Source organism: Artemia franciscana, chromosome 15 (assembly GCF_032884065.1).
Source record: "Artemia franciscana chromosome 15, ASM3288406v1, whole genome shotgun sequence".
Taxonomy (NCBI): Eukaryota; Metazoa; Arthropoda; class Branchiopoda; order Anostraca; family Artemiidae; genus Artemia; species Artemia franciscana.
In genome coordinates this window covers 28853567-28867916 of record NC_088877.1, presented here as the reverse complement: position 1 = coordinate 28867916, position 14350 = coordinate 28853567, and the positions used below count along the sequence as shown (strand labels likewise).

Here is a 14350-nt window from a genome sequence, read left to right as displayed (position 1 = left end):
GGAAAGATATGGTATCTCAGAGCTCTTATTTGAAATCCTGACCGGATCCGGTGACATTGGGGGAGTTGGGGGGACCTAAAATCTTGGTAAACGCTTAGAGGGGAGGGATCGGGATGAAACTCGGTGGGAAAAATAAGCACAAGTCCTAGATACGTGATTGACATAATCGGAAAGGATCCGCTCTCTTTTGGGGGAGTTGGGGGGAGGGTTAATTCTAAAAACATAGAAAAAATTAGGTATTTTTAACTTACGAAGGAGGGATCGTATCTTAATGAAATTTCATATTCAGAAGGACCTCGTAACTTGTAATCCCAACTGGAGCCAGTGTCATTGGGGCGAGGGGGGTGGAAATCTTGGAAAAGCCTTAAAGCGGAGAGATCAGGCTGAAACTTGGTGGGAAGAATAAGCACAGAATAAGCACACAAGATATGTGGCTGACATAACCGTACCGGATCCGCTCCCATTGGTGGAGTTGGGGGGGGGGACTGATTCGGAACAATTAGAAAAAATGAGGTATTTGTAACTTACGAACGGGTTATCAGATCTTAGTGACATTTGATATTTAGAAGGATCTTGTGCTTTAGAACTCTCATCTTAAATATCGACCAGATCTGGTGACATTGCGTGGAGTTGGAGGGGGAAACCGGAATTTTCAGAAAACGTGAAAATCGAGGTATCTTACGAATGTGTGATCGGATCTTAATGAAACTTGATATATATTGAAGGATATTATGTCTCAGATGCTCTATTTTCAATTCAAATCGGATCCGGGGACAGAGAGGATAGGGAGGGGGAACCAGAAATCTTGGAAACCGCTTGGAAAACGCTTAGAGTTGAGAGATCGGGATGAAACTTGATGGGAAGAATAAGCACAAGTTATAGATACGAAATTGACATAATTGAAACGGATCCGATCTCTTTGGGGGAGTTGGGGTTTGTTAATTTGGAAAATTAGAAACATTGAGGTATTTTTAACTTAACAACGGGTGACCGATTCTTAATGAAATTTGATATTTAGAAGATATTCATGTCTCAGAGCTCTTATTTCAAATACCAACCAGATCTGTTGACATTGGGGAGAGTTGGAGGGGGGAACCGGAAATCTTGGAAAACGCTTATAAATGTCTTAGATATGTGATTTACATAACCGGACTGGATCTGCTCTCTTTGGAGGAGTTAGGGCGTGGGGTTCAGTGCTTTGGTGAGTTTGGTGCTTCTGGACATGCTAGGACGATGAAAATTGGTAGGCGTGTCAGGGAGGTGTCAGGTAGGCGTGCACAAATTGACTTGATAAAGTCGTTTTCCCTGATTCGACATCTGAGGTACTGAAGGGAGAAGAAAAATTAGAAAAATTGAGGTATTTTTAACTTACGAGTGGGTGATCGGATCTTAATGAATTTTTTATTTGGAAGAACCTCGTGACTCAGAGCTCTTATTTTAAATCCCGAACGGTATTAAGCCTCTGATTTTCCTTTTAAAGCAATCTATTAATTCTTAGGATTTTGCTAGAGCTCATTCCATATGAGCTCTTGGCTCTTGGGTTTTCCGACATCGTCACAAGTGCCATATGAGCTCTTAGCTCTTGTTTTTGCTTATATTCTCTTTGTAGTTTATCTTCATGGGCCTGAATTTTTCACGAACATGGTGATTTGTCGAGTTCTGAAAAATTTCGTGACAAAATGGTCAGTGGCAACAGTGGAATTAGGTAGCGTGCTTTTTAATATTAATTTAAAAACTTTCCATAAAACAAGTTTTTCAAAGGAAAGTGAAGAACTTTATTAAGCCAAGAATGAGCAGAAATAAATTCAAATAATCTTGCAAGCGCAAAACTACCACAAATCACTATCAATAAATAAATGAAACTCAAAACGAGCAAGAATTATTATGAGTTGATATGAGATGATAACCCCCATGTCTTTTCAATAATTTGCGCTTTGCTAAAAAAAAAAAAACAAAAAAACACAAATAGACCGGATTGTTAGTTTAATTGACATAAATTGACATTTATTCCTAAAGGTTTTGATAAAAAAAAAAATTGAAAGTAAGAAAAGTGAAAACATTTAAAACGTAATTTGTTTTCAGTAAAGCGCAAATTATGCTCTGGTCTTGAAAAAATACGGGGGTTATAAGGCCTACTCATGTTAATTTTTGCTCGGTTTGAGTTTGACACAGTAATTTATTGTAATTATTTAAAACACTTTTTCCACGAAACAAGTTTTTCAAAGTAAAGTAAAGTAAATGGCTCCATTAAGCCAAGATTGAGCAAAAATAAAGTCAACTAATCTTCCAAGCGTAAAACTACCACAAATAACTATCAATAAATAAATGAAACTCAGAATGAACAGAAATTATAATAGATAGCCAAGTCAAACTCAAAAAACGAGCAAAAATTAACACGAGTAGGGCTGACAATTCACATGCCTTCTCAAGACCAGAACACAATTTGCACTTTACTGAAAAAAAAAACAGAATAACAACAATAACAAAAAAATGACCGTGGATTGACAATTTAATTGACATATAATGATATTTATTCCTAAAAAGTTTCGATATTTTTTTTATTTATGAAAGTAAGAAAAGTGAAAACATTGCAAATGTATTTTGTTTTGAGAATTATGTTTTTTGTTCTGGTTTGGTTTTTTAAAGATAAAAGTTCCAGACCTTTCAACTACGCCGAACAAAACGGCTATCTCAAAATTTTGATTTGCTGTGTTTTGGGAATTAATGAGCTTGGAGTGGGGCTTGTTGTCCTCCAATCACTTTTGACTAATAAAGAAGGTACTAATCCATTCAAGATCCAGTCGAATGAGCTTTTTTCGAAGTTTCTACAACAACAAATGGCCATCTCAAAATTTCTATCAGATGCATCTCGAGAAAATACGAGGTTTGTGTGGGTGTCCACCCTTCGATCACTCTCAATCTTAAAAAGGAGACTAGAAACTTCTGGTTACCAATCTAATGATTTAGGGGAGTTTTCTAGTGCGGTTTAAGGTGGTGAAGGTCATTCCTTTTCACAAAGGTGGACGCAAGTCAGATATAAAAAACTTCAGACCCATCTTTTCAAAGATACTGGAGAAAGTGGTGCATAAACGGCTCTATAATTTTCTTCAGATGAATAGGCTTTTGAGTCAGACACAGTTTGGGTTTCGTAAGGGTCATTCCACAACGCACTTATTACAACACCTGGTTCAAAGTGTTAACTGTGCATTAAAATCAGGCAACGTACCTATGTCTATTTTCATTGACGTTAGAAAAGCGTTTGACACGGTTGACTACCAAGTATGGCTTCATCGAACGAGAAGTCTTGGAATTAATGGAGTTTGTCTAAGATGGTTTGAGAAATACCTTTACGGTAGGTCCCTTAAATTCGTTTTAAATGATGTAGCCTCATCGTTTTTTTCTGTGAAGTGTGGTGTATCTCAGGGCTCTGTGCTGGCTCTTTACTTTATCTAGTTTTCGTTGACATGATGCGCTTTTATCTGCAGAATACATGTATTACTTCTTTTGTGGATGACACTGTGCGAACAGTATTTGCAAAATCAGTCGATGATTAAATAGTAAAAACTAGTGATGCTATCAAAAGATTAGATGTGTTTACAATTTTAAGTTTACTGTGCGTGAATGTAAAGAAAACGTTTTTACTGACATTCTGTAGAGTGGGTGATTCTGTTGATGTAAGTAATAAAGTCCTATCAGGGGAAAAACCTATTTTACAAGTGAAATCACTGCGGTACCTTGGCTTCGATATTGATTCTAATCTATCGTGGAAGCATCATAGCGACATTATTTCCGCCAAAATTGCAAGCGGAGTTGGCATCCTCAGAAGACTGAAGCATATTCTGCCAGAATGTATTCTTTGCACGATATATTTTGCAATAATCTACCCGTATATACCATACGGATGTTCAGTTTGGAGCAGCAATTTTTATGTTAATTACAAGTGTGTGCAAATTCTACAAAATAAAGCAGCAAGAATAATTGGGAAGTATGTAAAAAATGTTAAAGACACCAGTGCATGCTTTAAGTCTCTCCGGCTACTCAATGTTGGACAGATAAAGGACTATCAAGTGGAGGTGTTTGTGTTTAATTATGTGCATAATCTAGTCCTGGAAACTTTCAATGAGTTTTACCGTTTTAGAAGTTCATATTTTAGAAGTTCACCGTTTTAGAAGTTGATGAGCATGATACAAGAAGATGTGATGAGTTGGTTATGGATATTCAAAATAGTGTAAGATCTGGTTTTACTTTGAAGTATCTTGCCCCTTCTGTATGGAAGTCACTTCCTAGGAGTGTTAGAGAGGCTGAGCACCTCCCACAGTTTAAAAAAAAAGATTAAAAGAGTATTTGTTGGGGAATTAGTTTTTTTATTTGGGGGGATTGGAGTGGGTTATAGGGCAGGAGGGAGGAGCGAGTTGAAGGGGTTGGGGTGAAGGGAGTTGTATTTGGATGAGGGTTGTTACCTTGGTTTTTTTTTAGAGAAACTGATTGTCTTTTTTCTTTTTTTACTTTCATTATTATTTTAATTGGTGTAGGATGCTTCTAGGAACATTTATGTAGGTTTTTTTCAGTTATTATTTTTAATTTAGGAAGCCTTTAGGAATGTTCATGTAGTTGATTGCTACGCGTTAGCAAAATATAAATTTTTCGCTAGTGTAGTGATTCATATGTGTAATATTTTATATTTTTGCTTATTATGTAAATAAAAGTCAAAAGTCAACTATAGTTGACTTCATCAAAAAAAAAAAAAAAAAAAAAAAATGAGCCCCCTCCGAAGTTTATACGATCACCCTTTCTACATAAACCTTGTATGCCTCCAGGGTATAACTTACAACCCTTGCCAGGAGGGTTGTGGCAGTGGCGCCATTTCAGAAAACCTTAGGGGGGGGCCAAAAATCGATTTTGGGCCCCCATCCAGCCTTAAAAATATTAAAATTTTCGAACATGCCTTTAGGTACCGTACTACCTTTGGGGTTCGCATTTTGCAGCTTATTTAGGGACCAAAAACAGTACCAAAATAGAACATTTACTGTATAAATCAGAAACTTACCTACAGTTACTTCAGCAATGGATATCTCCTTTGCTTCATTTTTGCGAAGTCGTCGACAAGCTTCTCAAAACTGAGCTCCTTCACTGCAGCTTTCTCAGAGAATATAAGCAGCATATGCGAAAGTCGCTCGTTTTCCATCGTTGTCCGGAGGTAGTCCTTCACAAACGTCAACACAGAGAAAAAACGTTCATTTGAGCACGTTGTGAGCGGGAGTGTGAGGACTACCCTGACGACCTTAAGAAGCTCAGAATAAGCTTCTTTCAATCCTCCGAGGCGTTCGAAGACATCTAAAGCGTTTGCCGGTTTCTGTGGAAGCTGTGACACAAATGCACGAGCTATTAAAGCTTGACATTTCAGCTGCATAGTATAGATTCCCGCCTGATCGAAGTATGTCGCGATCACAAGAAGTAAATCTGAGTCCATAAAATCTTTGATTTGGGGTTAAGGCAACGTGTGGCTTCTAGCACTGGCAGCTGGACAGAAAAACGCTCTTCAAACTCATTTAACACTCTGTCCAAAACCTCGTAGAACTCTCTCCGCATTTTGCCATTTTGTTTAAATATATTTACATTTTGTTTAACAGCCATTTTGTTTAATATATTTGAAAAATCTAATAAATATGTCTTTAAAGATGTCTTAATTGTCCAAAGTCTCTGGGGGAAGGTTTTCAATTTGTGGACTTTGCCCTTTTTTATAAATAGTATAGGTAATTGCGAAGTATACAGACGTTTTCAGTTTTTTTCTGGTGGGGGGGGGGCAGCTCGAGCAGAGGAGGTTATGTAGGAGGATCTTTCCATGGAGAAACTTTTCATAGGGGAGCTGAATTTTCGATCAAGGGGGCACTGGATTTCCAAGCATTATTAAAAAAAGAATAAGAAATTAAGTGAAAAAAAAGTTTCTTCAACTCAAAGTAAGGAGCAGGATTGAAACTTAAAACGAAAAGAAATTATTACATATGAGAAGGTTCACCCTTTCGTCAATACCTCGCTCTTTACGCTAAAGTTTTTTTTTTTAGTACTTTCAAAAGATATATTTATTCTAATCAAACGGCCTTTGAGATTCAGGAGTCATTCTTAAAGAATTGGAACCAAATTTGAACAGTGTAAAGAGCGAGTATTGACAAGGGGGTGAACCCCTTCATATACTTAAAAATTGCTATCCGTTTTGAGCTTTAATGTTTCTTCTTACATTCAGTTGAAAAAACATGTCTTTTTTATTTCATTCAATTAAGTCCAATGTGCTATTAAATTTTATGTTTTGTAGGTTTTTATAGGTTTCTGTGATACACTTCTTTATTTATTTTTTTGTTTATGTAGGATTACCTTGCAAAGCTATCATTCCCTTGATTCTATATTTTAACCTAGAATCAATAAACACAAAATATGATGCACGAGTACTGCTGTCGGGTGATTAAACACTTTTTGAAGCAAGGTAAACTGAAGCTAGCCATAGTAATTCATGCGGACGAAAACTTATTAGGTTTGAAATTTCTTATCTTTGTCGCTTTTTGTTCTATCTTTCCTCTTCAAAAGAAGAAACTCAACAAGATTTGTCTGAGCATTATCTTATAAACAGTTCTTGGTAACGAGCTGTAAGTAAGGAGCGACCCGGCTCAATAGTAACCGAAACTCTAAAAAACGGAATTTGATACCAAAAGATATGTCAAAAGAACTAAACTTTTATGCTGATTTTAAATACATTTTGTTAAGTTTAGTCTTACCCTTCAAAGGTTACAAGCCTGAGAAATGTGCCTGATTTTCAAAAAATGGCTGAAACACCCTTAGAACTCATATAATCATAATAAAATCATACCATCAGATTCAGCGTATTAAGAGAACCCTATTGTAGAGGCTCCAAGCTCCTATCTGCAAAAATGTGGAATTTTGTACTTCATATTAGAAGAAAGATCACGGATGCGTGTTTATTTATTTATTTTTTTGCCCAGGGGTGATCATATCGAACCAGTGGGCCAAGACATCGGGAGAGGGCTTATTCTAACGGAAATTCAAAGTTCTAGTGCCCTTTTTAAGTTACCAAAAAAATGGAGGGCAACTAGGCCCCCTCCCACGCCATTTTTCCCCAAATTCCCCTGACCAAAAATCTGAGATAGCTATTTTGTTCAACATCGTTGAAAGGCCTAATAATAATGTCTTTGGAGATAACATGAAACCCCAAAGCTCTTGGGAAATGGTCTTCAAGTTAAAAAATGTGACCATTGTTTACATATAGTATTTCTTATTCGGAAGCATGCATACATTTCTAGGGTGGGAAGGGGAGGACGATTTTTTTGGCTGGGGGACTTAGCTCGGGGAGAATTTTCCATGGAAAATGAATTTTCTAGGGGATGAACTTTTCAGGGGAAATTGTGTACTGGAAAAATTTTCCAGAATTCCTATACAAAATTTCTTTATATATCTTGCTTTCTATTTACTGGCTCAATTTCACGCTTGGAAGTGTTAAGGGTAATTGTCCCAGTAAATTTTAACCAGGATTGTATTGTTCAGAGGATGTTTCTAAGGGGGATTTCTCCGTGGAGGTGAATCCAGATTTCCTGGCTTTATTTAAAAAATGATCAGAAATTAAATAGAAAAACACTCGTAACAAGTGCCATATGAGCTCGTAGCTCTTGTTCTGGTTCGTTCAGTAAGATTGGTCGACGAAACAAAATTTAAAATGTGGTAGATTTACTTACAGTCGGTTTGAAAAACGAAGCCAATCGTCGTTGCATCTTTATTTCTTCTTCTTTCCTTTGGGCTTTTATTTTCCTTTTTTTTTGCACCACTCGCACCGGATGAACTCATGTTTCAATAATCCGATTTGAACTTGAACACAACTCAACACTGTTTCACGATTCTTTATTTGATGAAGGGTAACGAGAAACTAAATACAAAACTGGAATGACACCCTGGTCTGGATATCCTCTTTTCCAGATGTTAGCCTACACATAAATGTGCCGACTGACGGGATTCATTAATCACTGGAGAGACTTCAATGTCACAGAAGTACTCCGAGCCCAGAAAGGACTTAACAAACCCCTGCCAAAAGGGTGACCATAAATTAATTAGGGAGAACGGCAAAAACAGGATACTTTCTTGAAATGCAATAATCGTCGAGTATCTTGAATTTGCTATTTAGTAATAATTCATAATTTAGTAGAAATACGGTAAAAAAAAGAGAAAAAAAGTAGAACAAGGACGAATAAACAAAGAATCACGTGGTTGAAATTGGGCCCCTCCAGAAATCAGGGGGGGGCCATGCCCCCCCTGCCCCCCCAAATGGCGCCACTGGGTTATGGAGGGCGGGGGGTTTCATCCTTAAAGACATAATTTCTGGATCTCTCTGTCACGCGGAACAAAACGGCTATCTCAAAATTTATATCGGATCTTTTTGGGGAAATGGTGGGCGTGGAAGGGGGTTAGTTGTGAGGTTAGTTGCCCTCTAATCACTTTCGACTATTAAAAAGGGCACATGTCCTTTCAATTTCTAATCCAATGAGCTCTTTTTGAAGTTTCTTCGACTAAAAATGACAATTTCAAAATTTCTATCATATGCATTTCGGGAAATAAGAGGTGCGGAGGGGGATATCCACCCTCCGATTACTCTGAATCTTGCAAAGGGCACTAGAATTTCTGATTACCAATCCAATGAGCCCTCTCAGAATTTTATACGATCACCCTTTCTACATATACCTTATATGCTCCCAGAGCATTACTTACAACCCTTGCCTTGAGGGCTGCGGAGGGGGGCTGTTATCTTCAAAGACATGATTTCTGGACCTTTCAATTACGTTGAACAAAAGGGCTATCTCAAGATTTTGATTGGATGTGTTTTGGGGAAATGGTGGGCGTGGGAGGAGGTGTTAATTCCCTTCCAATCACTTTCGAGTATTAAAAAGGGCACTAGCCCTTTGAATTTCCAATCAAATGATTTCTTTTCGAAGTTCCGAAGTATATATATATATATATATATATATATATATATATATATATATATATATATATACATATATATCTATCTATATATATAAAAATAAGTTGTCTGTGTGTGGATCTGTGGATGGATCAGGTGACGTCATGTTTGTCCGCATATGACGTCTGAATTATTTCACACTAATACAAAAGAAGAAAAAAACTAAAAAAGGTAAAAACTACAAAAAAAACTAAAAAGAAAAAAAAACTAAAAAGCTAAAAAACTAAAAAAAACTAAACAAAAGGTAAAAATCTAATAACTAAAAAAAAACTGAAAAAATAAAAAAAGGCAAAAACTAGAAAAAAAATAAAAACTAATAAAAAAACTAAAAAAGCTAAAAAACTAAAAAAAACTAAAAAAAAACTAAAAAAAGGTAAAAAACTAAAAACTAAAAAAGAAAAAAACTAAAAAAAAGGAAAAAACTGAAAAATAAAAGAGAAAAAGAAAACTAAAAAAATATGAATAAATATATATAAAAATAAGTTGTTTTCTGGGTTATGTCTGTCTGTCTGTCTGTCGAGTGACGTCGTGTTTGTCCGCATATGACGTCTGAATTATTTCACACTAATACAAAAGAAGAAAAAAAACTAAAAAAGGTAAAAACTACAAAAAAAACTAAAAAGAAAAAAAACTAAAAAACTAAAAAAAGGTAAAAAACTAAAAACTAAAAAAAAAACTGAAAAAACTAAAAAAGGCAAAAACTAAAAAAAAAACTAAAAACTAATAAAAAAACTAAAAAAGCTAAAAAACTAAAAAAACTAAAAAAAGGTAAAAAACAAAAAAAAACTAAACACTAAAAAAGAAAAAACTAAAAAAAAGGAAAAAACTGAAAAATAAGAGAAAAAGAAAACTAAAAAAATATTAATAAATATAAAAAATATAAATATAAATATAATATAAATTAGCAATCAACAAAGCACCGAGACACAAATGACGACCGGGACACAGGGAGTATAAATGACGACCAGGACATAAGTAAAAAAAAAAAACTAAAAAAACTAAAAAAATGGTAAAAACTACAAAAAAAACTAAAAACTAATAAAAAAACTAAAAAATCTAAATAAACTAAAAAAGAAAAAAAAGAAAAAAGGAAAAAAATAAAGGAGAAAAACAAAACTAAAAAACGAATGTATATACAGACCGGGACACCGGGATACAAATGACGACCGGGACACAGGGAATATAAATGACGACCGGGACACAGGGACACAACTACAATGGGGACGCCGGGGGGCACAGGGGGATATAAATTATATGTTGCATGTTCAAGAGTCGGTAAACCTGACAATCTATTTATATGCACAGACAATGGGACAGCAAAGAATGTTGTATATTCGCAAGTTTTACGTAGTTAAAAACATATATATATATATATATATATATATATATATATATATATATATATATATATATATATATATATATATATATATATATATATATATATATATATATATATATATATATATATATCTATATTCACAGGTGGGACATAGGGACACAACTACAATGGCGCGTAACTAATATGGCGCGTAACGACTTACGCGCGCGGGGGGGCTTGGGGGGGGCGCGAAGCGCCCCCACCAACTAGGTGTTGGGGTGGCGCGAAGCGCCACCCCAACAGCTAGTATATATATATATATATTGTATATATATATATATATATATATATATATATATATATATATATATATATATATATATATATATATATATATATATACTGAGCCGTGATTATATTGCATATAGATTATATACATGAGAAATCTGACATGTCTACCCTTGAAAAAATCTAATGTCGCTTATGTTTCTACGTTCTCCAGAGCACTTTCAACTGGGTCTGGCTTTGTATAATGGTTGATATAGGAAGTGATCGTACTGTCAAAATATCCTAATGTATGAGGAAAACCTCTCCAGTTGACCCTCAATAAAGTTTCTGCTTTGGCTACCTCCCAAGAAGTTCATACAGGTTTTTCACCACTGTATGTTTTATAGGTCTACCATAAATTTGCGGAAATAAAATTGACAAATAAATTTGACGGAATCAACACTGCTTGCCTTTATTTTTGAATAGTTTGCTCATTTTTTCACCATTGTCCACACTTGCAAAACCATCGTCAATGATAAATTACACCTTTTATTTATCTTACATAAGAAAAAAAAACACTTTTCAATGTGAAAAGATGAATTTTTTTGCTATATCGTATACGAAATTTATCTCTGGCTTCTTGAATTATTGATGAACAGCAATAAACCAGGAATAATCGGGAGTAGCAGAATGGCAGGATAAAACGGTAGTATGGTCAATTATATATCTCCGAATTTTGTTGTAGGTAAGCCATAATAAATTGTTGAGCCTCAGCTTTAACATCGTATGCTAGATTCCAAGGTAATGGAAAAAGCTTTTTCCTTTAACTTAGATGCGTGATCTTTCTAAACGGATGTGTAGAAATGGAGATTTCAATGGCAGTTCTATCTAGCTCTTCCTAGAGGAAAGAGAAAAGTGCATTGCTATTTATCACGAGGCTAGGTAACTATATTTGAAATTTTAACAGAGATGGGCAGCAGTTGATAATTTACTTGTTGCAGGTAATGGCAGGGTCTATTCGGATAGAGGTTCTAACTCAGTTTTTGAGGATTGGGTCGAATTATGGAAAGAGTCTTGTTTAGCAATTGTATATTTTCTAGGGATGGAAATCCTTTTTTTACATGTGGTAGTGGCCTAGGGAAACAAATATCAGCTTTATAGCCAAAATGGGATAATACAGCTAATCTTATCTTTGTGTGAAAACGAAACCGATAAACGCAATATTTTTCTGTAATTTATATATATCCTTATTATTTACAATTTATGAGGATTATCCACCTGAAACATTCTTACACTAATACATACGCTAATTACTCCCTCATGATTATAAATAGAGTAAAACAACTCAAAAGAAAGTATAGACCGATATTAAAGCTCAAAATGAACAGAAAATGCACTGTATCTGAGGCCCAAAGCTGTCCGCTCAACCCCGCACTCCTTATACTCAGTTTTAGCTAGTGTTTAACCAGAAGCATTTTAGAAAGCACAATATATAGCCAGGTGATTTTTGAAAATATTTTATTTATAGATTACTTTTAGAACACTGAAGCTGAAAATATTTTTGTTTAAAGCAAATATGAATCATGCACTTCCACTTTCGAGGTGTTGTGAGAAAATAAATTAGCTTTTTGTCCCATTTCCCGTGCGTGAAACGAATAAACTATTTGTTCTTTCGATGGAAAAGGTCAACTTTAGTGTACATTATGGTGTGTTGAAGGGGTGACAGCCCTCCCCTTATATGCGGGATTAGTGTTGCTCTTAACTTTCATCTGAGAAACTTTGTTCACATTATGTCTAGTCTGCTGAACGGCATTATGTTGAGCAATGTCCAACGTAATAACGCTATTTTGTTTTTTAACTTCATTTATGTCGTATTTTAAATAACGCCGGGAAATTCAGCTCCCTCTCCGTTAAGAATACTCTTCCCCCACAAAAATTCTTCTATGTAAAGATTCTCCCGTGTACCCCCTCAACCCCGTCAGAAAAATATCTTTATACTTCCTATTAGCCAATACTGTATGTAAACAATGGGCCAAGTTCATAGCTTGCAGCTCTTCCACCGGAGGCTTTGGGGGGTCAAGTCATCCTCAAAGACATAGTTATTAGATCCTTCGGTTGCACTAAACAAAATGGCTACCGTATATCAAAATTTGGTCAGTAGACTTCGGGAAAAAGTGGCGTGGGAGGGGGGTAGGTTTCTTTCAATGTTTTTGATCACTTAAAAGGGGCACTAGAACTTTTGATTTTTGATATATAAAAAAGCCCTCTCCCGACCTTGTAGGATCACTGTATCGATAGTATTATCCCTGGGAAAAACAAACCAAAAAACAAAACAAATAAATACCCATTCGTGATCTTGCTTCTGTCAAAAAATGCAAAATTCCACGTTTTTGTACGCAGAAGCTTGAAAACTACATTAGGAATCTCTGATGTGCTTAATTTGATGGTGTGATTATTCATCAAGAACACTTGATATTTTTGGGGTACTTTTCCACTTTTTTTTTTAATGGGGGAAATATTTCAAGCTTGTAACTTTCGATTGCTAATACTAAACTTGAGTAATAATTGAGTCGTTAAAGGACTAAGGGCAATGTGTATTTTCGGGGTTCTTCCTCTTCTTCTTTTGGGTATTTCTTCGTAAAGAAGCTATTGAGTTTAAACCAGTAACGGTTAACCTTGTGAGTACGTCATGCAAAAACTCTGAGAAACCCTAACATAACTCTTAATTACATGTCACATTGAGAATTTTGATGATTTTTTTTTCTTCTCCTTTTTTCCGACAGATTTGTCTGGTAAATCTGCTTACGTTCCCGTAAACGAAGGTCAAAAATGCGCAAAATTAAAGCATACCCAAGCCAAGGGGGCTTTTTGCCCTTCTTGCTGTAACATTAACAAAAGCAGAAAAATAATTTTATATGGAGGGGGGGGTAATAAATACTATGATAATGAAAAACTGAGGTACATTGTAGATTCGATATATTCATGTGAACAGAGATGCCTATACGATCATTAAATTAAAAAAAAATCAATTTGTTCGGGCAAAACTTTAGATGCTTGGGACAATCAGAGATGCTTCAAATAGGTACTTAAAGATAAAGTACTAAACAGCATAAGATCAGTAAGTATGTATAAAGCTTATCCTTATTGAACCCTGTAAGCTTTTTCTCTGATCCAAATGCTGAAGTTCCACGGACACTTACTTTGGACTGTCTTACCAGGTAAAAACTACTACTGCTACTAGGCCCGGATTTACCAATAGGCCCGGGCCTAGGTGCGCATAATGCCAGGGGGTGCAATAAATTATCATTGAATGATTTTTTTTCTTGACAAAACTGGACTGATATGATTTACCGTCAAAATGCCAGGTGCACTCCGCCACCGCGCTGCCTATTCACAGAAATGATTTTAAAATAATCACTTTTCTGCAAAGTCACTTGAAGTGTCAAAGCTTTACGTTTGACCCTGACGGCCATCAAATTTTTATGGTGCTGTTTGTTTGTTGGTATAATTTAATTGAGCTTCCAGAAGTTCTTCTCTATGCTCCAGGATACTTTTTCTGTTTTAGATTCTTCAACCTAGAAAAAAAACTAATCCTAGATTAGTTTCACATTGACCCGCCATCTTCACAATCATGCTTCGTCGTACTTACTGATCTACTACACTCAAGCTAACGATTACTCTAATACCCTATCAAAATTCTTAAAATTTCAATTTTACCAATTATGAATACTATGTTTATAATAGTA

At 35.4% G+C, this 14350-nt stretch overlaps 1 protein-coding gene and 1 long non-coding RNA gene across 3 annotated transcripts in view; one reads left to right on the top strand and one right to left on the bottom strand.

Annotated features, from left to right (window-relative positions):
- Positions 1 to 14350, bottom strand: part of LOC136036309 (uncharacterized) — a 487034-nt gene that overhangs the window by 60836 nt on the left and 411848 nt on the right. The window lies entirely within an intron of this gene.
- Positions 10862 to 14350, top strand: part of LOC136036294 (BTB/POZ domain-containing protein Tiwaz-like) — a 38608-nt gene continuing 35119 nt past the window's right edge. The window contains exon 1 of one of the 2 annotated variants that reach the window (XM_065718439.1): positions 10862 to 11546. The gene's annotated coding sequence lies outside the window, so the exon portion shown is untranslated. Of the gene's footprint in view, positions 11606 to 14350 lie in introns of both variants that reach the window. The other variant, XM_065718441.1, reaches the window with a different exon arrangement.